General features: G+C 36.6%; 1 long non-coding RNA gene across 3 annotated transcripts in view; it reads left to right on the top strand.

Annotated features, from left to right (window-relative positions):
* LOC140696838 (uncharacterized) overlaps positions 1 to 27,278 on the top strand; it is a 486,199-nt gene that overhangs the window by 8,063 nt on the left and 450,858 nt on the right. For 2 of the 3 annotated variants that reach the window (XR_012073389.1, XR_012073386.1), the window contains exon 3: positions 24,855 to 24,955. This is a non-coding gene — a long non-coding RNA (uncharacterized lncRNA). Of the gene's footprint in view, positions 1 to 11,554; positions 11,679 to 24,854; positions 24,956 to 27,278 lie in introns of all 3 variants that reach the window. The other variant, XR_012073387.1, reaches the window with a different exon arrangement.

The following is a 27,278-nucleotide window of genomic DNA, read 5'->3' as shown; positions in this document are numbered from 1 at the left end:
ACAGTGCTTGGACGAGAACCCAGGTTTCCTGACTTACAAGCCTGATTCAAGTTTCAGAATCATTAAACTGTCTACTCTGCAATTTTGAAAAATTACTAGCATATACTCTCACACATTCTGAATTTCTAGAACTTAATAATAGTCCATTAAAAAAGAAAAATATCTCTCTTCAAATCATATTGGAAAAGAACATTGCTCAAGAAATGTGGAGAATACATATTTAACCACTGACTCTCTTCATCAAGAACTTCTCTGTAAAATGAGCTTAAAATGTGATGACATCAGGCTCAATGTTATACCTATTTTTATTCCTCTAAATTATTGTCCAAACATATAAATGCCCTAGACTTTAAATCAATCATTTGAAACTGGTTGACTACAGCTTTGAAAACATTGGGAGCATCATACACATCAAGCCCGTCTGTCATTTGTCTTTCATCATGGAACATATACAGTCTATAATCTTCATAGCAATATCTCATGGCTCTGGTAAAAGCTTATGAATAACCTTCTTTGTCCAGCTGTGTATTTCTTAGTAATTAGATGAATTAAAAAAATCCAACAGACTCAATTCTAAATAGTGACTCAACAGCAACAGGAATAGTTGAATAAATGAGTTTATTTAAATGGGAAACATATATTTCTCTGAAGTGGAGCAATTTGCAAGAAGAACTGAAAAAAAGCAGCCTATAAAAGAGAATTTACACTTGGAAAATTTTTATTGCAATTATAGTAATATGTTAGAAGTTGATTGAACATTTTAATTATGGTTATTTTCTCTTTGAGCTTTAATTTCATCAATAAGATTTCTATACATTGGCTTTGCTCTTTGTAGAACTCAATAGATTAAATTTTTGTTCTGTTTAGTAATGTGTATTTTGGATTATGTGTGTACATAATTCTAGTATTGTTTTTTTATTTTACATCTCTGAGCATGTGCACATACATGGAGAATAAGTGATGTCTGAGAACTATTCAGCAATGAGGAAGGAGAACACATAGTTGGTATGATTTAATTTATCTACAGTTAAAAACATGACAGAAATAAAATAGGATTTTTAAGCAAGCAAAATTTACTATATAAGCAATGATAAAATGAATATGAGGGAGATGTTTGATGATTAAATAATAGACAATGAATACTTAAATTTATCTGTCACACAGTTAGTATTATAATTCCAGAAATTAAACAAAGAAAACCACTTCTGTAACTCTTTACAAAAATTGATTTTAATTTTTCTTCATTTAATTTCTGTTTGTACCTATATATAAACATAATTTTAACATAATTGTTATTTTGAGTGGGTATTGTTTTGTGTTTTGACTTGGAAAAATGAATGCTTTTTATAGGTAAGAAATTATTTAGAAAAATGTGGTGGATATTAATTTCATTTGATATTTCAAAATATTGATAATAAAAATAATGAGGAAGAATCATTCTCTGAAATCTCCTCCAGTATTTCTTTAAATAAGAGATGGAGATATAAATTAATAAAGAACAAATAATTAACCTACCTGATTTGCTTTTAGGATTTTCTTTCTTTTTCTTTATCACTCACTCCTTTTTCCCTCTCGGGCAAAAGGAAATGTATACATCCTTAATTCTGCTCTCTTTTGAAATGCATAATAATTGTTTTCAGTCAGTTGAAATATTCTAATGCTATTAGTGCAAAATACTAATGAGTGAATGGATAGCAACATTTTGCCCATATCAACTAAACCTAGTAAAAACTCAACATTAATTTTGTTGTCTTGTGGAAAAGAATTTGCTTCCTAAGACTAACGAAGACTTTTCAAGACTACATGATTCCTATTCATTGGCAAGATCCCATCTGGTACATGTAGTAGCTTTTATTACTGTTCACCAAATGTTCTATTTTTCCCCTGTGGAGTCCTTTGCTGAGAGACCACTGATTTCTGCCTGATGATCATGTGATTTGTTTTGGCCAATGAAATGAGGAGAGGTGACAGAAATCACTTCTGATGAACCTTTAAGAGCAAGCATTTGGCTCACTGGTTCTCTTTTTCATCTGCCAAGAGACTGGTTATCAACCAATCATTGCTCTACCAGCCTAGGTCTGGAAACAAAGCCCCTAGCTGTCCTGAGATGGATGCTTAGCATGATTGAGAAGTAAACCTTAGTTGTTGCAAACCACTGAGATTTTAGAGGTCACTGAAATTTGGAAGCCACCAAATAATCTCAGGGAGGAAGTAATCCTGCCAGTTTGCATGGGCAGCAATGTGGCAAGCACGTGTAGGATTAGCTTCTAAGGGGTGTTAGGTCAAAGACAATTAAATGTGAAATTGAAGTAGGCAAAATTTACCTTATCCTAATAGATACAAAAATAGCAGATTTTTTTTCCTTGTAGTCATTTTTCAAGATTCTCAAATAATTTTAGTTCACAGACCTCTTTGATACAAACACAGCAGACTTTATTTGCCAGAACATCAATGCACACATACTTGCCTTTCTACTCTTGGCTTTGTGACATTTAACGTGTCACACAACAAACCTTCTTGTATATTGCAGGCTAGATAAGAAACCCTCTGTGTGGTCCTATCCCACCTTGTCCTTTCCAGTCATAATATATTAAATGTCTCTATTCTCTACTACATTGTCAGTTTTATGAGGGCAAAGACTGTCCTGTTCTGTTGTACCAGTCAAGCTAATGACAGGAAGCTTGGGATTTGAAAGAAATTGAATGAAAGGACTTTTTTTTAGAGTTGTAGGCAAGATAAAGCTATCACCAAGAGATGTTGAGATGCTCAGGAACTAGCAACGCCAGGAAGATAATACTATCCAAATCTGAAGAGGAAAGGGAAGAAAATGGCATCATTGGACCTTTTTAGATACTGTAGTGATAGTAGAAGGGTCACTCAGTAGGAGCTATAGTGATTGAGGGATACAGTCACTACCATAATAGTGCACCAAGAAAGGGAAATTGTTGATCTCTTTCTCCATCTGCTTTGCCATCTCCTGCCAGTATCTCCCACTGCCTAAATTTCACAGAAAGAGGATAAGGAAGCATGTGAATACAGTTCACAGAAATCAGCCTTTGGGGCACAGAGAAGGCAGAGAAAGATAAAGAATTGATCTTGGGAGGGCAAACAGAAGAATCTACACACCTCTTTATTGCTATATTTCCAGTTCCTGTTTGTTTACCTGGTATATAGGAAGTGCTTAAAGATATTTAATGGATGAAAGAATGGATAACATAGACATCAAATGCAAAGTAATTAATATGGATTCTAAGTTCAGGATGCAGTTCTTATTTTTTAGGAAATTAATTTACTTCAACAAGTTGTATTGTCACTGAATTTTGTTGTGAGAGCCTTTTAGCTATTGATATTAAGTACTTTTAGACCACATTTTGAACTCCTATGAAGAATACTAAGAAGTAAAGTAATTGGGGAAGCAATTGTGAAAGAGGTCTTATTGGTATGCAAAACTGAGGTGACTCAATTTGAACAAGTTTATTGAGTAGATAATTAAGTGAAGAAGGTGAGTCAGAAAATGTAATTCAAGGCATGCAGTTACAACACATGACTCAAATTATCACTGATACTGATTTTGGGTAGAGTGTCGGGACAAGGCATTAGGAGATCATGTGATTGTGGCATTTGATCACTGTGGCAATGATGATGATTAAAAGATTGTGGGATGGGCTAGCTATCTCTGTGTTGTAAAGTTTGTGAAAGAGAAAAAGATAAGCTTCGTGCTTGAACTCTTAAGCTGAAGCATGGAGAGAATATCAGAAAGTTTCTATGGAAGTTTTAAGCAAGATTTCCTAACCTAGGGTTGACATGAAGAATTCACATTTCTTATGCTAAAGTAGGGGCACTTACTGGGAAGAAGTGAAACACTGTGATTTGAGATGGAGACATTTGAGCAGGCATAGATGAGGCTGAGAACTTAAAATCTCAGATTCATTTGAACCTGCCTTGAGAGTGGAAGCTGCTCTCTCCTACTGTCTGAGGAAACCAATCTTTTTTTGCTGAGAAACTTTTCAATAACATCTCTTGGGGCAGCTGCCTCTCAAGGGGGTATCTATTCTTCTCAAGACACTTATGCCCCATTCATCATGTCTTATTGCCTCCAGGACCATAATAAAAATTAAATCCCAACGTAACCCTGAGCCCCAGCGTATCCCTGAGAGAAAATTGCAAAGTCTGCTCTGGGAGATCTTTTTGCCAATTTATATAAGCAGAATCTGGCAAACATGAATTAGATTGAATTCTGAAGAGATTAACTAGGTTAAGGTGAATGAACAGTAAGATTTAATAGGCCGGTGGGACCAGCCAGCATCAACATCACTTGTGAACTTGTGCAAATTTCCTAGACCCCATCCCAGACCCTAAACTCTAGGGCATGGGTCCTGGAAATCTGTTTTAACAAATCATCCAAGTGATTCTGGTGCATGTTAAAATTTGAGAACCACGGAATATGATAAATGTATATATGCAGCCTCTACAAGAATTTGAGATTTTAGTATTTCAGCTAGGAAAGTTGGGAGTGAGCCTAACAGTTGACTGGTTAATGGAAGCCTGTACTCAACAGTTGCCTGTGGTCAATGAGGCTGAGATTAGAGAATTACCGTGGCATAATGTAGAAAAGGAAACTTGATGGTTAAAGAAATAAGAATTTTAAAACAGATTTAAAATATGAAGTTTGCTCCACATTCTCTGACCTTCCTTACCCCAGAACATCCTAGAGGATACCTCCTTCATTCTAAGCATATTAAAATGCAGTGGTGAAAGGAACAGCAGCATCCCTGAAAACCTCTATGATGGCTATCCCTAACAGCTGATGATGGACATGAGAGATGTTGCCATGGAAATGAACTCCCTGATTTGAGTAGGAAAAAAAATAGAGCCCCAGAATAGTAGGGCCAAGTGGCTGCTCTTAATTATTATTATTGTTGTTGTTAATAATAATGTCTTATTAGACACAATTTAAAGAGTGGTAATCAAAGCATGGACATATGCCAATGACTGATCGTAAGGTCACAGGGAATTAAATTAAGAGCTGAGACAAAACTTTGGCAATTTGGGGCTTCTTGTGCTGAGGAACGAACAGGAAGACCTTCCCTTACTGGCTAAAATAGCTTCCATGAGGAAACTGGGTTGCTGTGATAAAACAGAGGCAAGGAGAACATGTGCGGAACTCAGGGCTTTTACTGAGGAACCTCTTACTTTTCCTTAAGAATGATCCATGGGAAAATGTGGAATCTCAATAAAGCCAACATCACTAAGAATTTTAAGTTGCGGAAATAAGAGTTTAGGTCACTCTACCAGGTAAATCAGAAAAACACAGGAAAGAAGTGATGGATATAATTTTAGGTCTTATGACCAGCTATAGAAGCAGATATTATAGGGCTTTATCTAATACTAATTTGTTTTCATTTTTCTCCTTCTTCTGCTACTGAATTTCAAAAGTTCTGATGAAAGGTTAATTACAATTCAAGTTTCAGGACAGGGCATGAATGAGCTGAAATCATTCCATGTTTATAGACTAGCTGGTGGGATTTAGTGTCACTTTTGTGTATGAGACCAGAGTTTCTTCATGAGATGGAGGGGTAAAAATGAATGCTGTGGGGCAAAAATGATGAATTGGGCTGGTTATTCTTTGTCCTTCCTCTTGCCATGAACTGGTTACGTATTGTTGCATAAGAAATTACTCCCCAAATCTAGCATCTTAAAACAATAACCTTTTATTATTTCCTAATTTCTGTGGGTCTGAAACGCAGACGTGGCTTAGCTGGATCCTCTTTTCAGTTTCTCTCAGAGGGCTAAAGCCTCATCCAAAGAATTGTCTTGTGAAGGATCTACTACTTCCAAGCTCTCTCATGAGGCCATTGGCAGGATTCAGTTCCTCAGAGCTATTGAACTGAGGGCCTTAGTTCCTTGCTAGGCTGGAGACTTTTCCTTGCCTTGTGAGACTCTCCGTAGAGCAGGTCATAAAATGGCACCTGACTTCCCACAGAATGTGGAAGTGAGAGAGCCAGAGAAAGTGCCCAAAATAGAAGCCTAAGATGGAAGCTAGGATGGAATCACATCATGGAAGTGACATTCCAACACTTTTGTCATATTCTTTTCATCAGAAGTATGTGACTTTGTCCAGCCTACCTTCAGGGGGAGAAAACACAAGGGAATGAATACCAGGAGGCAGTGGTCATTGGGAGCCACCTTGGAGGCTGCTTCTCATACCCTCAGTTCATTCTCTGCCCTACTCTGCCCTGATATGGATCCCAGTTGGAATGCATCACTCAGGCTCTTGCCCTCTGGCTTTCTGTTGGGTTTTACCAATGGGAGGGCCAGGCAGAAAAATAAAAAAGAAAAGTAGAATTTTTTTCCCCTGCTTTATTTCTGCCTTTATTCTGTGTTTCTGGCAGTAGCTGTAATCTTCTGCCTCATAATTTTGCTTGCCTAGTTCCAGACCTCACTAAGTACTGGTAAAACCATTTTCTCCTCTTCCCCCTTCAGGCTTAGGAATGATTTAGGCTTCCCACAGTTGCCAGTCCTTGAATACCTCAACATCCCTTGCTGATTCTTCAGTTCTGCACCCATATCTATAAATGTTCCTTTCATTAAATTCTTTTGTTTCCCTAATACCACTTTAAATAGTATACATATCTTAAGGAAGAAATTATGTATTATTATTTCTTTAGTCCTAGTACCTAACATGGTAGGCATTTAATGTGTTGGATGATTAAATGAATGAGAAGATGGGTAGATGGATAAACCTAGTTTGAGCAATGTGAAAGAAAGGGAAGTTAAAATATTTTAATATATGAAAATTCTTCACTGACACAGAGACATTAGGCTCCTTACATTTCGTCTGAAACTATAAAAAAGAAAAGAATTAGATGATCTCTAATGAAAAATGGCAATTTTAAAGAAGTAATTTTTGAATCTTTTGATAGAGAAGGAAAAAAAGAAACTTAAACAAGCCAACAAGTCTACAGTGGTGTAAGAGGAGTTTTTTTCCCAGAGGAGTACCAAGTTTATAGAGGCAAAATGCATACTGAATTGGCTTAATATTAAATAACTAAATATTAAATAACCGTAACCAAAGGGTATAGTTATTTTTATACCATTCCTAAACAATTTAAGATTATTTCAGCTATATGTTTCATGAAAAAGCTTTTATCAAAGAGTTTTAAATTTATGTTGATAATCAAGGGCAATTAAGCTGATGTCTGGAACCATTTAAGAGTTTTAGGCTTAAAGTACTTCACAACAAACCATACTATAATCTAAATATTAATGTACAATTAGTAGAGAACCCTGACTCATTGGAAAAAAGACAGCTAAAAGTACTTACTGTTAGGTTACTTCATTCTGCAAAATGTAGTATTGTGGAAATTTGGCATTTTCACAATTTCCTTTGTCAGAGTAAAGTACCATATTCTCTGAAATTTGGTTTGGATCCTTTTGTCACCATAGTAAGAAATACCCTTCATCTTCTGGGTTAGAATTTCCCTGTTAATAGAAGGCAGATTCTAAAGACTATCTGTTTTATTTCTGTAAAGTGTGTTATAGCAGCCTTGGAAATTGCTTTCAAAATTTGACTTGATCATTATTTTTCCCTACTTGCCCTCACCTCAGGAAACATATATTTGAACAGTAAATTCCTTGTCTTTATTACTCTTCTGTTACACATGGTTACTTGCAGTGGGAAAGTAAGGGAATATTTGTAAGACTGGGGTAAAGACTATGAGGAAGAGCAAAATGTATAGGTAGAGTCCAGTTGACTCAAAAGCATTTTATCAGTGGGAAATTTATTTTTAATGTATTTTTATATAACCCTACTACCTGGCTAATTTATGTTTTAAAAAATCTCTAGGAGTAACTTTTCTTGTTTTAATTGGCAGTTTTATTGGCATTGTGTTGACAACAGTCCTCATTAATACAACATTCATTGCACTTAAAGAAACCTAAGATGGTGTACTGCAGGATGTAAAAATATCTCAAACAACTCTGCACCTTCTTCCCAACATTTGCAATCAGTAAAATAAAAAAACTGAGAGAAATTAATAAAGTGACAGAAACCAGCAATGTTCAAAAAGAAACTCCAACACTAAAAACCTGAACTTCTTAATTACATCCTCTCCTCCATTTCAAACACACACATGCACAGACCTACATATATCTTAATATCAGCATATTCAAAGATATTCTCACTTTTGCAGACTTGAACTACCTTACGATCCCCAAAGAGTTACAAGGTCTAGGAAATTGTTCAGTTAATAGAGAACCAAGAATTCTTTAAACTAAAAATATTTGTAATTAATCTTCCAAGTGGGTAATAGAATATGTGACTGAATGTGAAGCAGGCAAAAGAAAAAAAAATGACAAATCCATTTATTTCTGAATAATCAAAACATTATATTGGGAAATCTGTTACTCACTCACCTGCCAAGTTCTAAGATTAGAAATCTTTGTTTTCACTGCAACAGTTGATGCTACTGAAAACTGCTAAAGTCACTGAGGAACCTGTTCCCTGTTCTATTTCTGATGTTTCTTCTTCAATAACTTTTTAATTAAAAAGCTTTTTACAGATAACCCTAGAGTCATAAGAGCAATGCTTTTAAATTCCCCCCTCTCTTATGTGTGTATATATGTCTGTGGTTCTTCAAATCTATTAAAATAAGTGCTGTCCTGCAGGCTGAAATAAAGCTACAAGTACATCTGACTCTAATTCTCTAATTATCTCATATATTTCTACCACTGTGTTAATTAACTTCTAAACTTTATGACTCTGTCAGCCCTACAGTTCTTTCTCTCAGTGTCATCTGTTCTCAGTATTGTTCATCGTTTTAAAAGTTAAATCAAGCTTTTCCTATAGGTTTCATTTGAATATGACTTGACAAATCACCATAGCCATTTAGTCCACCATTTCATTAAGACACTATTTCTTTACACATAGTATTATCACAGTATATTTACTTCTTTGTTTTCAATAGAGAGAAATGTAATAAGCCACTAATAGTATCATGGGTTAAGAAGTGCTGAAGGACCAGAGTCTACTGAAAACCATTCATCTTCCTACATGGTATGGTGTATGATACTCTCACCAGCAGTGTCACTTTATTTAGTTAAGTTGAATGGGCTAGGACAATAAAATAGTCTGATAATGTTACAAGGAAATAATCCAATAATACAACGAATCAAGCATGCTTGGGGTAACTCAAAACCTATCTAAACAAATAAAACCCATAATCCTTGCTGATAAATTTGAGACCAAATTTAACTTTATATTGAGTCTTCAAGTTCTACAACTTTTCCATTATTTAATATATGCTTTTCAAAACTCCAGAAAGAAATTAAAGAAAAAAGGATCTTCTTTTCCCCTCCACACACCATTACATAACTGAGGTTTAGCGAAAGCTCCAAAGGTTGAGGAATGTGTGTAAAAGATCTTAAACAACAGAGCTGTTTTTGTTCACTCTCCCCTCCTCTGCTACAAAGAAAAACAAGAACATGGGTGACCTATAAGGATAAGGGAAACAGATTTCCATCTGTAAGCCAATAAGGGGCCATTGAAAACAAGGGTATGAAAAGAAGTTTCAAAAGTTATAAGGAACACATTCAGAGAAGACTTTCAAATGAAAACAAGCAATGAATGAGTTGGGTAACAACAGAAATTGAGCATATGCCATGGCCTGCTATCTAACTCATGCCTCTTTGGTGAGAGAAATTGCTTTCTTTTACTATGTAGCTCTATCCTGAACTTTGTGACCTTTGGAGGAAAGAAAGGTGCTCATGAAATAAAATTAAGATTATCATTACTGAAAGCAAAATGAGAGACTAGTGGATTTATTATTTATAAATCACTCTAAGTAAGAATACCAAAGCAAGGAAGTTAGTTTGTCTAAAAATAAGCTTGATACAAAGAACACATTGTGGCTGCAAATCTATAAACTGCATAATGTTCTAGAATAGTTACATGGGCAATATGAAATGATATTTTAAGGAATTTGCTTATATATGCAGATAATTAATATGGATAATTTAAAGAAGTAGTTGTGACCTTGGGTAAGTTTGATAATCTCATTTTGTGTAGCTCAGCTTCCCTATCCTTAAAATATAAATAACAAAGAACCCATCTCAAAATTTGTTTTGTTGCTACTAATCTATACAGTATGTTTAAGATATTTAGACCTGTGCCTGACATAAAGTAAGCACTCAATAAATATTATTATCATAGCCTTAAAAATACAGACTTTTGTTAAAATATCTGAATAAGTGCTTCAATTCTCCAGTATGCCTTAAAAAGATAGGTTCTGTGTGAACGCCTATAATAGACAGAATAATATGCCCCAAAGATACCCAGGTAAATCCTAACCTCTGGAAACTGTGAATGCTCTTTATATAGCAAAAGCATCTTTGCAGATGTGATTGCATTAAGGATCCTGAGATGATGAGATTTTCCTGAATTACCTGGGTGGGTTTTAAATGTGTCCTTATGCTCTAGAGAGAGGCAGAGGAAGATCTGTGTACAGAAGAAAGCCATGTGATGACTAAAGCAAAATGATTGCTGGCTTTGAAGATAGAGGAAGGAGCCACAAGCCAAGGAATGCAAGGAATGCAGCTCTTGAAGCTGGAAAAGACAAAGAAACAAATTCCCCCCTAGAATCTCTGGAGGGAGCAAGGCTCTCATCACATTTTGATTTTAGCCTAGTGAAACTGATTTTAGACATCTGTACTCTAGAACTGTAAAATAATGAATTTCTAGTGTTTCAAGTTGCTAAGTTTGGGGTAATTTGTTACATCAGCAACATGAAACTAATGCAATGTCACACCACCTTTTCTTTAATTAATTATATTTACTAACCACATGCTATGGAGTGAAATGGTTATGGGAAAGTATGATAATCTGGTTTACACAGTCAAAATAGGGATCTGTTTGATTAAATTTTAAGAACTGATACGGTTTCTTCACCTTCCCCTTCCCCATCCCAGTGTCTGAAACTGTTTTATTTTAACCATTCAGACAGAGCTATGGGCATTTAGTGAGAGGCCGTTTTAGCTTTCTTTCTATACTTAATTCACCATTTGAAACAAGCACTCTTTAATTTGCTAATCTAAGGCAAGACGATATTACTGTTTAGGTAGCTATCTTGAATACAGACATAGAGACTTGCCACATTTAACAGAGCAAGAAGTGGTTGGATCAGGCAGGGAAATTCTTGGTGTTATGGAAGAGTACCAGCTTTGTAGCCAGGGAAATTCAGGTTTGAATCCTGGGTCCACTATAAGCTTTGAGACCTTTATCATCTTTGGACTACAGTTTCCTCCTGTGTAAAATAAGAATTTTTAAAAACTGGCTATCTATGATAAATATGGTCTCATTTTATTTATAGCCAGATTACAATGCTCCAAGTCCACACTGCCTTTAGAAGTAGGAATTTCAGTCCTTTTCCCAGAGGGTCCCCTCATCAAATGTTACTGAGAATTTAAGTCTCCACTCATTGCCTGAGAATGAAGCAGCAAATTAGATGATGCCTCTAGCCTGACATAAACATACAATGTTGGTATCTACTGGTTGCAGAGGCCCTGGGGCCACCTCGCTTCCTGCGCTACCTCTGAGGCAGGCTGCAGCCTGCCCTGGTGCCCTCAGTGTAGCAGATGTGCACTAAGTCCTCAAGAAAAAATGGCAACAATGGATTCTTGAGGTGAGTGATCAAGCAGAGAGTGAAAGATGCCCTTCCTTCTGTGTTATACTGAGTCAGTGTATGTTCCATGGAAGATAGCCAGTCATAAAGCAGCATCCTGGAGATTTTATGTTTTTCAGCTCTTTTGATTCTCCCACACATGATTGTTCTCCCCTGGGGCATAATTCCTAGTACTGAATTTGATGAATCCAGAAGGATAGTAGCAAGCAAAATTTAGATAAACCCATAATTGACAAATCCAACGAGTATTAATTGGGAGATCTTAGCTCTATTTAGGAGAGCTTCTGAATCTCTTGTAAATTGTATCAAGAACTGTGACCTTCTAGGAACTATCTCACAGTGTCATTGACTAAGATACAGCACTTGGCCCAGATCAGAAATTTAATCTCAGACTCTGCATAAAACAGAATTCACCAAAATTGCTGATGCTTTTCTTAAAATCTACCATTTTCCAAATTCTTAGGAATTTATGTGAGTCTTATAAGCCTGGAAGCTACAAACCAGTAAACTGTCTTAGAAAACTTTTGGCCATCAGAATAAAAATGGTTTATCTGGTCCTCTGACAAATTTTCACATGATCTTCTTCACTGAGTCATTGCGAACCAGCCAGATCATTCATTTGATGATAAATGATTGCCCATCTGAACCTATTAATTAAAATATACAGCATTAGATTTTTTTTTCTGTCAGGGAACATCTCTGTTGCCTACTGATTGGTCAAATAGAAATAGTGCCCCAAGATTTAAGTGGTTCTTAACTTTTGGGGATGACACATTTCTTCCCATTGCAATGAATGTATGCAAAGTCTACAAAATGTGGTAATAAGAAATATCAAGAGGATTTTGTGGCCAATGGACTCCAGGTTAATAACTATTGAGACACAAAGAATTTCAAATATGAAGGAAGATTTTCAAACATCTTTGTGACAACAGAATTTAGGGGATCAATTTGGATTTTCTACTATCACATTGAGTTGCTAACAGTCAGTTGGATTCTGTATCTTTTATGCATTTGGGTGGTAGAGTTGGCCAAAGTAAATACTATATTTGATTTGGTGTTGAAAATAGATTGTTATTAGAAATTTTCTATTTATATAGAATAGTATATTAGTTTGCTAAGGTAGCTATAAGAAAATACTACAGACTGGTTGGCTTAAACAATAGAAATTTATTTTCTCACTGTTATGGAGCCTGGAAGTTCAAGATAAAGGTGCTGGCAGGATTGATTTCTTCTGAGGTGTTTTGCAGATGGCTGCCTTCTTCTGACCTCTTCTTATGTTTATCCCTCTGTGGGTTTATAGGGAAAAGACCCCTACTGTCTTTTCATGTAACCAAATTTTCCCTTCTTAGAAGGACACTAGTCAGATTGGTTTAGGACTCACCCATATGACCCCATTTAACCTTTATGACTTCTTTAAAAGCCCTATTTCCTATATACTCACATTCTTAGGTATTGGAGGGCTACGGATTAAACATATGAATTTGGGGGTGGGGCACGATTCAGGCCATACAGCACAGTATCTGAATTTACTTGTCTTTATTTGCTTCTAAAAGTATTACTTCAAATTCCAAATTTTCATAGCTGAATTTTCCCTCAGAAATATTACGTTGTGTAGAAATTGTGCCTCATTTTCTTAGATTAACCCGATGTCAATAAAACTGGCAATGGTTAATTTGTGGCCCAAAGGAAACACCATAGACAAAAGGCTTTATAAAGTGAAAATAGTAATAATTCAAAGAAAAGCTTCGAAGAGTTTTTCTTTGTTTTAAATGTCATCATGGAACAAGTAATGTAAATAATTAATGTGTAGTTTTGAAAAGATTTATAAAATTTGTTTAATTGTCATGTTTGTTTTTTATGTAGAAGAACTGGTACACAAGTTGTTCTTGGCAATGTAAGAACTATACAAATTATATTTTAATCCTCACCACACTATGGCTTTTGCTATGTTACAAACATATCAATAATATATTTGCAAATATGCCAGCTGAGGTTGAAAATTTCAAGGGAGAAAGAACTGGTGGATTTATATAATACAGACAGTAGGCTGAAAGATCAAAACATTAGACATTAATTTAGAAATAGTATGTTTATTGTTAACTTTCATTGTTAAACTAATCTTCCCAAATAAAATATCTTATATTGGTGCACATGTAGAACTGACAAAAGGTGAATACAGAAAGGTAAAAATTATACAGCTGAAGCATGGACATAAATCCAAAGCAAATAAAATTAATATTGGATATGAAAATGATAAATATTTAGGCAACAAATTTTAGAATATCAAGGTTATCAGTAGATCAACTTTTACATTTGTGAAAAAGGTATCAAAAAGAAACCAGTCGACTCAGTCCTTTTCCCTTACCAAATATCATCTCTACAAAGAGGAAATCAGAATTTCGTGAGAATTGGATTTTTTCATTTTCCAGTCTGCAACCAATTTTGAGCAATATTAAAGGCATTTAAACCCAGAAAACATGCAAAATATCAACAAATGTTAACCCTACTGCACAGTGCATCGGATGAACAACAGAAATAATTGCTGTCAGTTTGTACTTTTTTGACCAATAATTCTCTGTATTTCCTGCAAGTAACTTGAGTGATGCAAATGACCTTATTTTTACAGCATGCTTTTATTAAATAGTTTATTATTTTGGCAGACTAATAAAGATTTTGGTATTTGCTTTTATTTGCAATAATATTACCACCACATAAAAAAGGATTTTATGTTCTTTTTGAGGAACAAGGAGGATAAAAGTGGTGATGGATAGCGCAACTGAGGCATCAGCAATGAGCTGGAAATGAGACACATAAATATGAAAGCAGAGCTAAGAAAATAGAACTGCACCCTTGGCCTTTCTTAAAAGAACATGCACACTTCACGGTTCATTCACACTGTTACAGAAACTCCTTTTGTTTCCAATGAATCAGGGAATGCACCTAAAGTCTGAAACACTGTTCTTACTCATAGCTGACTGACTCCTTCTATTTAATTAGACTCATTCCAGGGAAATATTTCCAAGCTTTCTAGGATGTTTTGATTTGAGGAAAAAAATAATCAATTGAATGAAAAGGTCGTGGCTGGAGGAGCTGAAGGGGAATCAAAAGAGATTTACTATTTTTACCATTATTTAGCACGGAGCACAGAAATGAAAGCATTCCACACTGTAGCATCGTAAAGTCGATTGAGCAATTGTGTAGTATTTAAGGATATTCAGTGTAGGTGTCTTGACAATTGAATGTGTCATTGAAGACAAATGATATTCAACATATACATAGAAACATTGGGCAGACCACATTAGACGGAGGTTTGGGGAGTTACATAGCATTGTATCTTGCCAGCGAAGGTATGTGTTTATTCAAAAATTATAATTGCTTGTTGCATGTTTTCTGATTTAATGTCAGTATGTAAATTTTACATATCAAATATCATACATTTATTGTCACTGGAGTATGTTTAGCATTAATTTTATCTTCTTCCATCAATAACTTGTTTCCTTGTAGCACCATTTAATTGTTAACATGAATGAAAGCAGATTGTGATGAAGAAACCGGAGGGAAGGTAAAGCTCTTATTCAGGGGAAGAACCTGAATTGGCACACAGTAGCTCTTAGCTCAGTAATATTCAAACGTGGAACTCTTTTTCTTTGCACATGAAAGTGCAGCCAATAGATGAAAGTAGGAGAAAGTAATATGTTGTGAGCCGAGAAATCCAGTGCTTCATTATCGACATAATTCTTCAGAGCTCACAGAGGGAGAGAGCTCTACCATTTGGACTCTTGTCGCAAAAGCTTACAATAGACATGATTCTGACAAGAGGTTGGTGGTAGCTGAACAGACTTAACAATTAATGGTATGCCAAGCCTGAGTTCAGAGAATTGCTTTACCCAATGCCAATCATTCATTCCTGGCAGTAGCACTTCACATCTTTCCTGGGATGCCATCCAACCACAGTGGCATCTAAAATATATCAAGCAGTGTTGTTACAGTTGGAGGTGAAATTGAAATTTGCGCCAAACAGACGTGACAAATTCACATGGCTGAGTGTTGCCTAGCAATCAGGTCCAAGGGGGATGTGGCAATTCTGCCTTTACCCATGGGGGTGAGTAAGGGGGGAAGGAGACATTATCATTAGAGCTTAGGTGGTCTCACAAGTAGAGCCAGGTGTATGAGAGACTTCAGAGTATAAGGAGGTAGGTATTAAAGTGTCATAGGAAAAGGAGGGCAGCAGCTGAAGTTGGTAGGATAAGCAGCTTTCAAGTCTTTGGTTCTCAGCAATTAACCTGGGGGAGGGGGAGAGCAGCAAGATGCCAAGATGCCAGACTTGCTGCAGAAATTCATGGCAACTGGCCATTCTGCTGCCTTTTTACTGCAGGCCTCTGATGCACCTCTGTTCAGCTGACACTTGGCAGCTGGGTGGCCCCAGGGTAAAGCGAGCAAATGGTGGCTTTCTCTTCCTAGAAATTCACCTGGAGCAAAACTCCCAATAGGCAGCCAGACTCAAGGGATTAGTGGAAGGAATGGAACTCTCAAGCTGAAATTCTTGTCTTGTGCCCTCATTTACTGTTTCTTTTGAGGGTTTCCCATTCCACCTATTTTCTACTGGTCTTCTTCTTCTTCTTTTTAATCTTGGGGAATGCTACTTAAACTCCCCCTCCTCTATGCTCTAAAATGTGAAGTAACTATTGACTCAATGATCAACATATGAGACAGCAAGCGGATATACCAAAATACTGACTCTGGGGAAAGAGACACAAGTGCTTGCCTCATCAAAATTTCTCAGGTAACAACCTGAAAAATTTTGTGCAAATGATTTTTGTCTTGGGTTTCCCACTTCTTCATACTTGAAAGAAGCATAAACCTGGAGATTTGTAGAGTAGATTTAACTGTTTACTGGAAGAACTCATGGAGGTATTGCAGCCACCACAGCATAGATTGTTTTCCTTTTGGCCTAGTTTTTCATTGTTCTTTCTCTTGAACTGCTAGAGCCTCGTTAACCTGCTGAGTCTAGTCTTCACAGCGCTGTATGAGAGGAAAGCCCAATCTAGACTGAGACGGTGGACACTGTCATTCCCTGGTGTGGTGCTCCCTACTCCATAGGCTTACTCTGAATGAATCTCAGTACTGAGTGAGTGCCCATTCCCAATGCTGCAAAACTTCAATACTATGGTTATGGTGTTTGGCTGAATTTGTATGTAATCTCTTGTTTTCTCAAGGAGACTATAACTTCCTAAGGACAGAAACCCTTCTAAGTAGGGTCAGATACAATAAAAAGGTGAAAATGTGAAGTGCTATATAATTGTAACATTTTTGTTATTCCTATTATGTGTAGTATGCTATTCATTTTGTAGTAGCTGTTTAATAAATGCTGGTGGATCCATGGATGGACTAAATTCATCAGTGAGTTTATAATGATGGATGAATGTATAAAACCACATACACAATAGATTCTATAGGGCATAACTGGCTGATAATAATAACAATTGAATTTATGGCTTGCTTATTTTGTGTTATCCTAAATTCTTTACATTATTAACTCATTTAATTCTCATAATATGAGAGAGAGATTTTTTGTATATTGAAGTATAGTCAGTTTACAATGTTGTGTCAATTTCTGGTATATAGCATAATGATTCAGTCATACATGAACATACATACATTCATTTTCCTATTCTTTTTCACTATAAGTTATAAGATATATAATGTAGTTCTCTGTCCTATACAGTATAAACTTGTTGTTTACCTATTTTATATATAGTAGGTAGTATCTGCAAATCTCAAACTCCCAATTTATCCCTTCCCCACTGGTAACCATGTTTGTTTTCTTTGTCTGTGAATCTCTTTCTGTTTTGTAAATAAGTTCATTTGTCTTGTTTTTAGATTACACATATAAGTGATATTATATGGTATTTTTCTTTCTTCTTCTGGCTTACTTCACTTAGAATGACAATCTTCAGTTCTATCCACGTTACTGTGAATGGCATTATTTTTTCTTTTTTATGGCCGAGTAGTATTCCATTGTATAAATATACAACAACTTCTTTATCCAATCATTTGTTGATGGACATTTAGGTTGTTTCCATGTCTTGCCTATTGTAAATAGTGCTGCTATGAACATTGGAGTGCATGTATCTTTTAAAATTAAGTTTCACTCTGGATATATGCCCAGGAGAGGGATTGTTGGATCATATGGTAATTCCATTTTTTGTCTTTTGAGGAATCTCCAAACTGTTTTCCATAATGACTGCACCAAACTACATTCCAACCAACAGTCTAGGAGGGTTCCCTTTCCTCCACACCCTTTCCAGCATTTATTTTTGTGGACTTTTGAATGATAGCCATTCTGACTGGTGTGAGGTGATACCTCATTGTAGTTTTGATTTGCATTTCTCTGATAATTAGCAATATTGAGCATTTTTTCATGTGCCTGTTGGCCATTTGTGTGTTTCATTGGAGAATTGCTTGTTTAGGTCTTCGGTCTATCTTTGGATTGAATTGTTTTGTTGTTGTTGTTGTTGTTGTTGTTAAGTTGTATGAGCTGTTTATATATTCTGGAATTTAAGCCCTTGTCAGTCTCATCTTTTACAGATATTTTGTCTCATTCCATAGGTTGTCTTTTTGTTTTGCTTATGGTTTCCTTTGATGTGCAAAAGCTTATAATTTTAATTAGGTCCCATTTGTTTATTTTTGCTTTTATTTCTATTGCTCTGGTAGATTGCCCTAGGAGAACATTGCTAAGATATATGTCAGATAATGTTTTGCCTGTGTTTTCTCCTAAGAGGTTTATAGTGTCTTGTCTTATGTTTAAGTCTTTAATTCATTTTGAGTTTATTTTTGTTTATGGTTTGAAGGAGTATTCTAACTTCATTGATTTACATGCTACTGTTCAGTTTTTCCAGCACCATTTGCTGAAGAGACTGTCTTTACTCCATTTTATATTTTTGCCTCCTTTGTCAAAGATTAATTGACCAAAAGTTTATGGATTTATTTCTGGTCTCTCTATCGTGTTCCATTGATCCATGTCTGTTTTTGTATGAAGACCATGCTGTTTTGAATACTGTAGCTCTGTAATATTGTCTGAAGTCTGGGAGGGTTATTCCTCCAGCTTCATTCTTTTTCTTTAGCATTGCTTTGGCAATTCCGGGTCTTTTATGATTCCATATAAATTTTAGTATTATTCTAGTTCTGTGAAAAATGTCCTAAGTAATTTGATAGGGATCACATTAAATCTGTAGGTTGCTTTGGGTAGTATGGCCATTTTAACAATATTAATTCTTCCAATCCAAGAACATGGGATATCTTTCCATTTCTTTAAGTTCTCTTTAATTTCCTTAGTCAACATTTTGTAGTTCTCTGCATATAAGTCTTTCACTTCCTTAGTCAGGTTTATTCCCAAGTATTTTATTGTTTTGGATGCAATTTTAAAAGGGATTGTTTCTTTACTTTTCTTTTCTTATATTTCATTGTTAGTGTAAAGAAATGCCACTGATTTCTGTGTGTTATTCTTGTATCCTGTTACCTTACCGAATTCTTTTATCAGCTCTAGTAGTTTTGATGTGAAGCTTTTAGGGTTTTCTATATATAGTATCACGTCATCTACATATAATGACAATTTTACCCCTTCCCAATTCGGATTCCTTTTATTTCTTTTTCTTGTCTAATTGCTGTAGTTAGGACTTCCAATAATATAATCAATAGAAATGGTGAGAGTGGGCATCCTTGTCTTGTTCTGAATTTTAGCAGGAAGGCTTTCAACTTTTCGCCTTTGAGTATTGTGCTGGCTGTAGGTTGTAATAAATAGCTTTTATTGTGTTGAGATATGTTCCCTCTATACCCACTTTGGTAAGAGTTTTTATCATAAATGGGTGTTGAATTTTATCAAATGCCTTTTCTGCATCTATTGAAATGATCATTGATTTTTGTCTTTTCTTTTGCTGATGTGGTGTATCATGTTGATTGATTTGTGTAGGTTGAACCACCCTTGTGTCCCTGGGATGAACCCAACTTGATCATGGTGTATAATCTTCTTTACACGTTGTTGGATTCTGTTTGCTAATATTTTGTTGAGGATTTTTGCATCTATGTTCATCAGTGATATTGGCCTATAGTTTTCTTTTTTGGTAATGTCTTTGTCTCTCCTTGATATCAGGATGATGATGGCTTCATAGAATGAGTTTGGGAGTACTCCCTCCTCTTCAATCTTTTGGAAGAGTTTGAGAAGGATTGGTATGAGTTCTTCTTTATATGTTTGTTAGAATTCCCCAGTGAAGCCATCTGGTCCTGGACTTTTGTTTGCAGGGAGGTTTTTTATTGCTGATTCTATTTCACTTCTAGTGATTGGTCTTTCCATATGATCTATTTCTTCTTGATTCAGTTTTGTTGGACTATATGTTTCTAGAAACTTGACCATTTCTTCTAAGTTGTCCAATTTATTGCCTTATAGTTGTTCATAGTATTCTCTTATGATTTTTTCGTATTTCTATGGTGTTGATTATAATTTCTCCATTTTCATTTCTTATTTTGTTTGTGTCCTCTCTCTTTTCTTCTTGGTGAGCCTGGCCAGAGGGTTGTCAATTATGTTTACTCTTTCAAAACAAGAGCTCTTGGTTTGATTGGGTTTTTTTTCTATTTTTTTTAATCTCTATTTTATTTATTTCCTCCCTGACCTTTATTATTTCTTTTCTTCTGCTGACTTTAGGTTTTATTTGTTCTTCTTTTTCTAATTCTTTTAGGTGGTAGGTTAGGTTGTTTATTTGAGATTGTTCTTGTTCTTTGAGGAAGGACTGTATCACTATGAACTTCCCTCTTAGCACTGGTTTTGCTGTATCCCATAGATTTTGTGTGGTTATGTTTTCATTGTCGTTTGTCTCAAGGTATTTTTTCATTTCTTCTTTGATTTCATCATTGACCCATTGATTTTTTAGTAGCATGCTATTTAGTCTCCATGCTGTCTTTTTTCCTCTTTTGTTTTTCAGTGGTTGATTTTTAGTTTCATTCCATTGTGGTCAGAGAAGATGCTTGAAATAATTTTTATCCGCTTAAATTTGTTAAGGTTTCTTATGCCTGAATATGTGGCCTGTCCTAGAGAATGTTCCATGAGCACTTGAAAAGAATGTATATTCTCTTTTGGGGGGATGTAATGTCCTAAATATATCAACCAGATTCAAGTGTTTTATTGTGTCATTTAATATCTCTGTTGCTTTTTTGATTTTCTGTCTGGAAGACCTGTCTAATGATGTTAGTGAGGTGTTAAAGTCTCCTACTATTATTGTATTCCCATCAATTTCTCCCTTTATGTCTGTTAGTATTTGTTTTATATATTTAGGTGCTCCTGTATTGGGTGCATATATGTTTTTGCTTGTCTGTAAAATTCTTTCTCTCTCCTTCTATTGTAAAGGATAGCCTTGCTGGATAGAGTATCCTAGGTTGCAGCTTTTTGTCATTCAGGACTTTGAATATATCTTGCCACTCCCTTCTGGCCAGCAGTGTTTGTGTAGAGAAATCAGCCGAAAGCCTTATGGGAGTTCCCTTGTAACTAACTCTTTATCTTTATAGTTTCTATTTCCTTTTCACAGTATTCTCTGTATTCATAGTCTCTTACTTTCTTCAGTGTTTTTATCACCCTCTTTTAGAACTCATGATCTAGTAGACTGTTGAGGTCTATCTCATTGTTTGTTCTTTCAGGCGACTTCTCTTATTCTTTTAGTTGGGAGTGGTTCCTCTGCTTCTTCATTTTACTTATATTTCTCTGGCTCTATGGATTTAGGAGTATCAGTTATCTACTGTGGTCTTGAAGGGCTGTTTTATTTTTTGTTTGTTTTTATTTAAATGGGAGCATTCCTGTGTAGACTGTGTGCATCTAATAGTTTTGCTGCGAGGGCTGTTGTTAGCATGGATGGTTGTCTTCCTTCTATGTGTGTTGGCTGCTATCCCTTTGACTGGGGGTATGGTTGGTGTTGTGGTGATCAGAGCCTGCCTTGATTGTTGTTGTTGAGTCAGGCCTCCTTTTTTGTTCTGTGGTTGCCACAGCCTTGACAGGGGCTGGGTCTGCTCCCCTGTTGCTTGAATAGAGGCTTCTAGACTTGTTTCTGAGCTGTGGTGTGTGGTATACTGGGTTGGAGTGCTTCAGCTGGGAAGAAGAGTGGGCAGGAGATGTCCACTGGGAAGTGCCCTCTGTGGTGTTGTCTGTCACTAGTTATGAGGGCTTACAAAGTACTCTTTGTTGACGTTGCCTTTGTCCCCACCTTAGCTGTGGGAATGTTGGCCACCTGCTCTGATGTCTCCCAGGTTCTGGGCCCCAGGAACTACCAGTGCAGATCCACCAATGTCAGGTGCTAGGACCCCCGAGAGCAAACATGCAGTCACACACCCTGAATCTGTGGTGCACCATGGAGTCAGCACAGACCCCAGCCCCACCTCCACGTAGCTACAATATGGTACACTGGCCTGTTGTAAAAACCTGTACTCACCCCTGCCATGTGCCAGAACTCCACTCACTGCCTGTTTGTCCCAGAGGTGCAGGTCCACAAAGGGTCCAGAGAGAGCAAATCCACCCTCTCTGCCTGAGGCTTTAAACAGATCTCAGCCCTGCCTGTGAAGTTGCAGGGCCAGTGCGTATGGATTCAGCTTTCAGCCCTGCCTCCACGCCACAGTGATGGCTATGACCAAGCCCCACTTCTCTTCTCGTGACAACACACCAAAAATGGAGCCAAGTGGAGAAAGTGGCTATGGTGCAGCTGTGTTGCGGCCCTCCCCGCCATGCACACCAGCAGTGGTGCTTTTTTATGGGGGTCCCAGGCTGTTCTGTTCTGCACACACCCCGAGCCAGAGGTCACACCACCCTCCAGTCCCCTGAGGGTGCCTCTATGCATTGGGCCCCAGCCCACTGCCCGGGCTCCTCACAGATCTCAAGCAGCCAGTCCCCTGCTGGCTCATGTCTAGGGCTGGGGATCACAGGGACCCTCCATGCCAGTCTCTCCAGTTCTGTCTGCCAAGTGACTGCCACTTTCTCTTCTGAGCCTCGGAAGCTCTGCTTCTGTCCCTGCTGACCTCCTAGCTGGAGAAGGGGCATCCGAGCATGAGGGTGCCTTTCTTCCTATGCAGCTTCCTCCCTTCAGGACCAGTCCTGTACTGATTTTTTTCCCTTTTTCTCTTACCGGATTTTGTGAGAGTCCTGTATTTTTTAAGCAAGAGACATTCTGCTAGAGTTCAGTAGGTGTTCTGTGTGATTCAGTGGGTTTGGAGATATAATTCTTGGTGTATTTGTGGGAGCAAGTAAACTGTGAGTTTGTCTTTCTACTCTGCCGTCTTGGCACCTCTGAAACAGACATTATGATTCATTTAAAGTGAGAGGGTTGCACAGAATGGTTCATCAGTTTTCTCAAGTTGTTAGTAAGGGTGGAGAACTGGTTTCTAACTGGACTTCAGAAGTAACCTCTGTTAATGGTATTAATTACCCTTATATATGAAAATGTAAATTTTGGATCTATTCTATTTAATTATGTATGCATGAAAAGCAGAAGGCAGTCAGTAAACTTTTGTGGTAGGCAGAATAAGTCACTTTAAAAATTACCACATCTAAATCCCTGGAACCCCTGAATATGTTAAACTACATGGCAAAGGGGAATTAATTTTGCAGATGGAATTATGGTTGCTTATCAGATGACCTTGATCCAGGGAGAAATTATCCTGTATTAATCAGGTGAGCCCAGTGTAATCACAAGGAAATACAGAAATACTGAAGAGAGAGGCAGAAGAATTAGTATTAGAGGGATGCATTGTGAGAGTTGACTGGCCAATACTAGCTTTGAAGATGGAAGGGGACCATGATCCAAGAAATGCATACAGTCTCTAGAAGCTGGAAAAGGCAAGAAAGTGAACTTTCCTCTTGGCCCTGATCATACTTTGATTTTATCACAGTGAGACCCATTTCAGACTTCTGACCTCTAAAACCATAGGATAATAAATTCATGTTATTAGGTTTGTGGTAATTTGTTACAGCAGAAGCAGGCGACTAATACAGCTTTCACATTCCAAGGTTACAGAATGAGTTTTGATTCCTTGTGTCGACTGAAATAAACACGCAGCCTAAAAGTTGAGAGTTATGTTTTATTTGGCATGAGGACTTGAGTCAGGATGACAGCCTCTCAGATGTGCTCTGAGGTACTGCTCCGAAGAGGTACGGGAGGAGCTAGGATATATAGGAGCTTTACAACAAAGACCAAGTAGTTGGAAAGATAAAAAATTACTTGTTATCTAAAGAAAACCAGGCATCTCAAGTTAAAGAATTTAGTGCTTTTCTTTGTATGGGAGGAAGCAAACATTTGGGCTCACTGAATTCATTCCTTTTACAAGCATCTAGCTATCTAGGGCCACTATCTTGTCCTTTCTTATTCTGAGTCCCCTCAGAATGCACCATTGTGAGTGGCTGCAGAGGCCGGGCTGCAGGCTTGTCTTCACTGGGGGGTGGAGGCAGCGGCTGATGACTTGATGGCTTCAGCATTCTTTGTTTACTGATATCATTTGCAGTATTTTTCGTTCACACTTGCTAATCCATTACTGGAGTTGACTGACAAAAGTCGGAAACTGGAAGTCTTGGCCTGACTTAGCTTCATTATTAATATTATTTTCATTTAAACTATGTATAAAGAAAGTCTACATAGTATTCTATAATTTCTGAACATTTTCTTTTCTCTAAAACAAGCTATGTCATTTTTATTCCATTTAAAGCATATTATAATCGTTAAAATTATAGGCATAGGCACCCAAAATTACCCAGAAAAGAGAGACATCAAGTCCTATGGTCCATGATTTAAACTTTTCTGCCTGTTGCTTCACCTTCCTTGCTCTCTTTGTTTTTCCTCTTCTTTTCCATCTACCTTCACCTGTCCTTTGTTTAACTCTCAAAACAATGATCTCAAAACTAATACTTCCCTGGCTAAAGATACATTAGAATGCATCCCTTTTTTTTTTAAAGTCTCAGTATCCTAATATTTTTATTTCTCTTCTTTCCTCTTTTAATAATAATAATAATAATAATAATAATAATAATAATAATAATAATTTATTAAGTACTTACTATGTGCCAATATTATGTTAAATACTTTACATACATTATATCATTTAATCCTCATAAAACTCTAGGAGATAAGTACTCTTATTATTTCTGTTTTTCAGATAAGAAAAGGGAGTCATAAAGAGTGTAGCAACTTGCCCTATGTCCTTCAGCTCAGAAGTGGAAGAGCTGGGATTCAAATCCAGAGAAGTGTCCACTTCAGGTCAGTGATCTTAACCTCACATTCAACTTCACATTCTGCTGCTTTCTTGTTTAGTTTCACCCTGGGAGCAGTTTCTAGACTCACTCCTAAGCAAAATGTACCTGAATTATGCACAATGCTTAAGACAACAAAAGTCAAAAGTATTAAGTGCTCTGTCCTAAGGAGAACCAAGCTGGTTAAGAAATAAATAGAGCAAAAAATGGAGAAGGTGAGAAATCCAGGCAGATGTTGTGCATGCAAAAGTCAAAGTTATCCGTATCAGAAGGTAGACCCTGAGAATATTATGGAAGGGCCCTTGGCTTTTTTAGTTTCATATTTTGAGCACCTAGTGCGAAGTTCAATGTACAGTGACTGTTCCACTGGTGATTTTAAACCTGGGCTTACTAGACCACCAGGGATGTGATGATAATATTTGGAGAATTCATGTATTTTGCTGTCAATATTCTAAAAATGTTGAAGCAAATTATCCATCTACAAAGATAAGGCTGTACAGACTGTTTAAAAAGATGAATTTCTTGGCTATTGTCTAGAATTATACCAGTTCTGTAAGGTTATATCCTGGTGCTTCATGATGACCAGAAGCTTTGATTAACAGGTGTGTATGTGTAATAGAATAAGAAACCAAATATTGCTTAAAATAAATTTTGTTTGCCAAACAAAAGATTTCAAAACACAGGACCCAGGGAGTGTCATGAATTATAAAAGCTTTACTTAATGATGAAGAAGTTGAGAACCATAAGGTGTACTCAAATGTTAATTAAACATTGAGTGAATAGGGTCAAATTTTGTCTCCAAATATCCCCAGTTATAACCTAATGCTTCTATTAACAGACTAATGAATTGCTTTTTTTTAGTCTTCATACTTTAGTGCTAATTAGCTTCTCAACTCAACTTCTGTGACAGGTGATATGTAGTTGAGATCAGGCCACAGAAGGAATGCGAGTTTTAATCAGAAGAAGACTAATTTTCTGGAAAGGGTTACACAAGTTTACCTAGTAGGAAGTATTAATGGGTTAGTTTCTGTTGGACTGGGGGATGTAGGTGTAGAAGAGAGTAGCAAAAAAGAGAAGGAAAAGTATGGAAAGAAAAGCTAATACAACTAGAAGCAAACATTGTCTATTATAAAATTTACCTATTCCTGACAATTTCAACCAAAATAAGAGCCATTAATAAATAATTTCTGGGCTTCTACTTTATAGGACTGTGCTATATAAAATATGACTCTTGATCTTTGTCCTCAAGGAGAAGTGAGATTTAAGCACAGGGCGGGTGCTAGAATGAGGAGAGTATGGCCCTTCATCTAAGCATATGAAAATGCAAATAATGACATAAAATAAACCATAATTTCATTCAACAATACAGTAGATATCATGAGGCAGTACCAAAAGAATTAACCAGAAACAAGAAATGATGCAAAATTTGGGGAAGGGAGCCATCATTATGGCCTGGAATCAAGAGGTACAGACAGTGTGCTGGGGTCTGGAGGAGGCATACATCTGACAAGCCCTATATTCCTAGACATGTACCACACTGGATTACTCTTACTAAAATAGACTTTGTTTCATTCCCTCTTCTCCTAATAAATAGAAGAGAGCAGCTGAAGTTCAAGGGACCCCTTGTTCTTCTCTTGACAGCTCTAATATTCTCAACCTAGCTGGCAAATGCTGTAGTACTAATCAGAGTCCTGGGCCCATAGATCCACTCAGTAAATACCTGCTAATTGTATGATAAAGCATAAAAAACATTTAACTTGGAGAAGATCTCACCAGATGGCGATTATACCGCTTCCCAGCAGCAAGATCTTGGGTTAGTTACATGTTGATTTTTTTCCCCTTATCTGTATAACAGGACTCCTAACTTCTATAAGAGGTTAACCAAACCATAAGCATAACTGAAATAACATATAAACATCTGATGCCTATTAGACACTCAAATGTTGATTATAAATTTGGAAGGTGACCATATTGCTATAGACAGATGGAGATTGACACCTGTCATTGAGGAAAGTTGTATGGGATTTAGAAATTGAGCCCTGCTGGTCCTCGATTGTCTTACCTACAAATGAATGCCTTAAACAAGTGGATGTGGAGGGTCACTGAAATTCTAATGGTCTTTGTTTTGAGAAGCAAGTTGTTGGTGAACCATCTAATCAAATTCTTTCTAGGCCCCAAAGCACTGATACAATGTTGAATACAAAAAAAAAAAAAAAATAAGTGAAAAACTCACCACTAACTGAAAAGACAGCATAGCATCTCTCTCCTCATTGGGCATATGCTTCTATCTTGGATATATATCAGTTGGTGCCAGCCAGTGATGATATTAT

This window comes from Vicugna pacos, chromosome 6 (genome assembly GCF_048564905.1).
Source record: "Vicugna pacos chromosome 6, VicPac4, whole genome shotgun sequence".
NCBI lineage: Eukaryota > Metazoa > Chordata > Mammalia > Artiodactyla > Camelidae > Vicugna > Vicugna pacos.
This window is presented reverse-complemented; position numbering and strand designations above follow the sequence as displayed.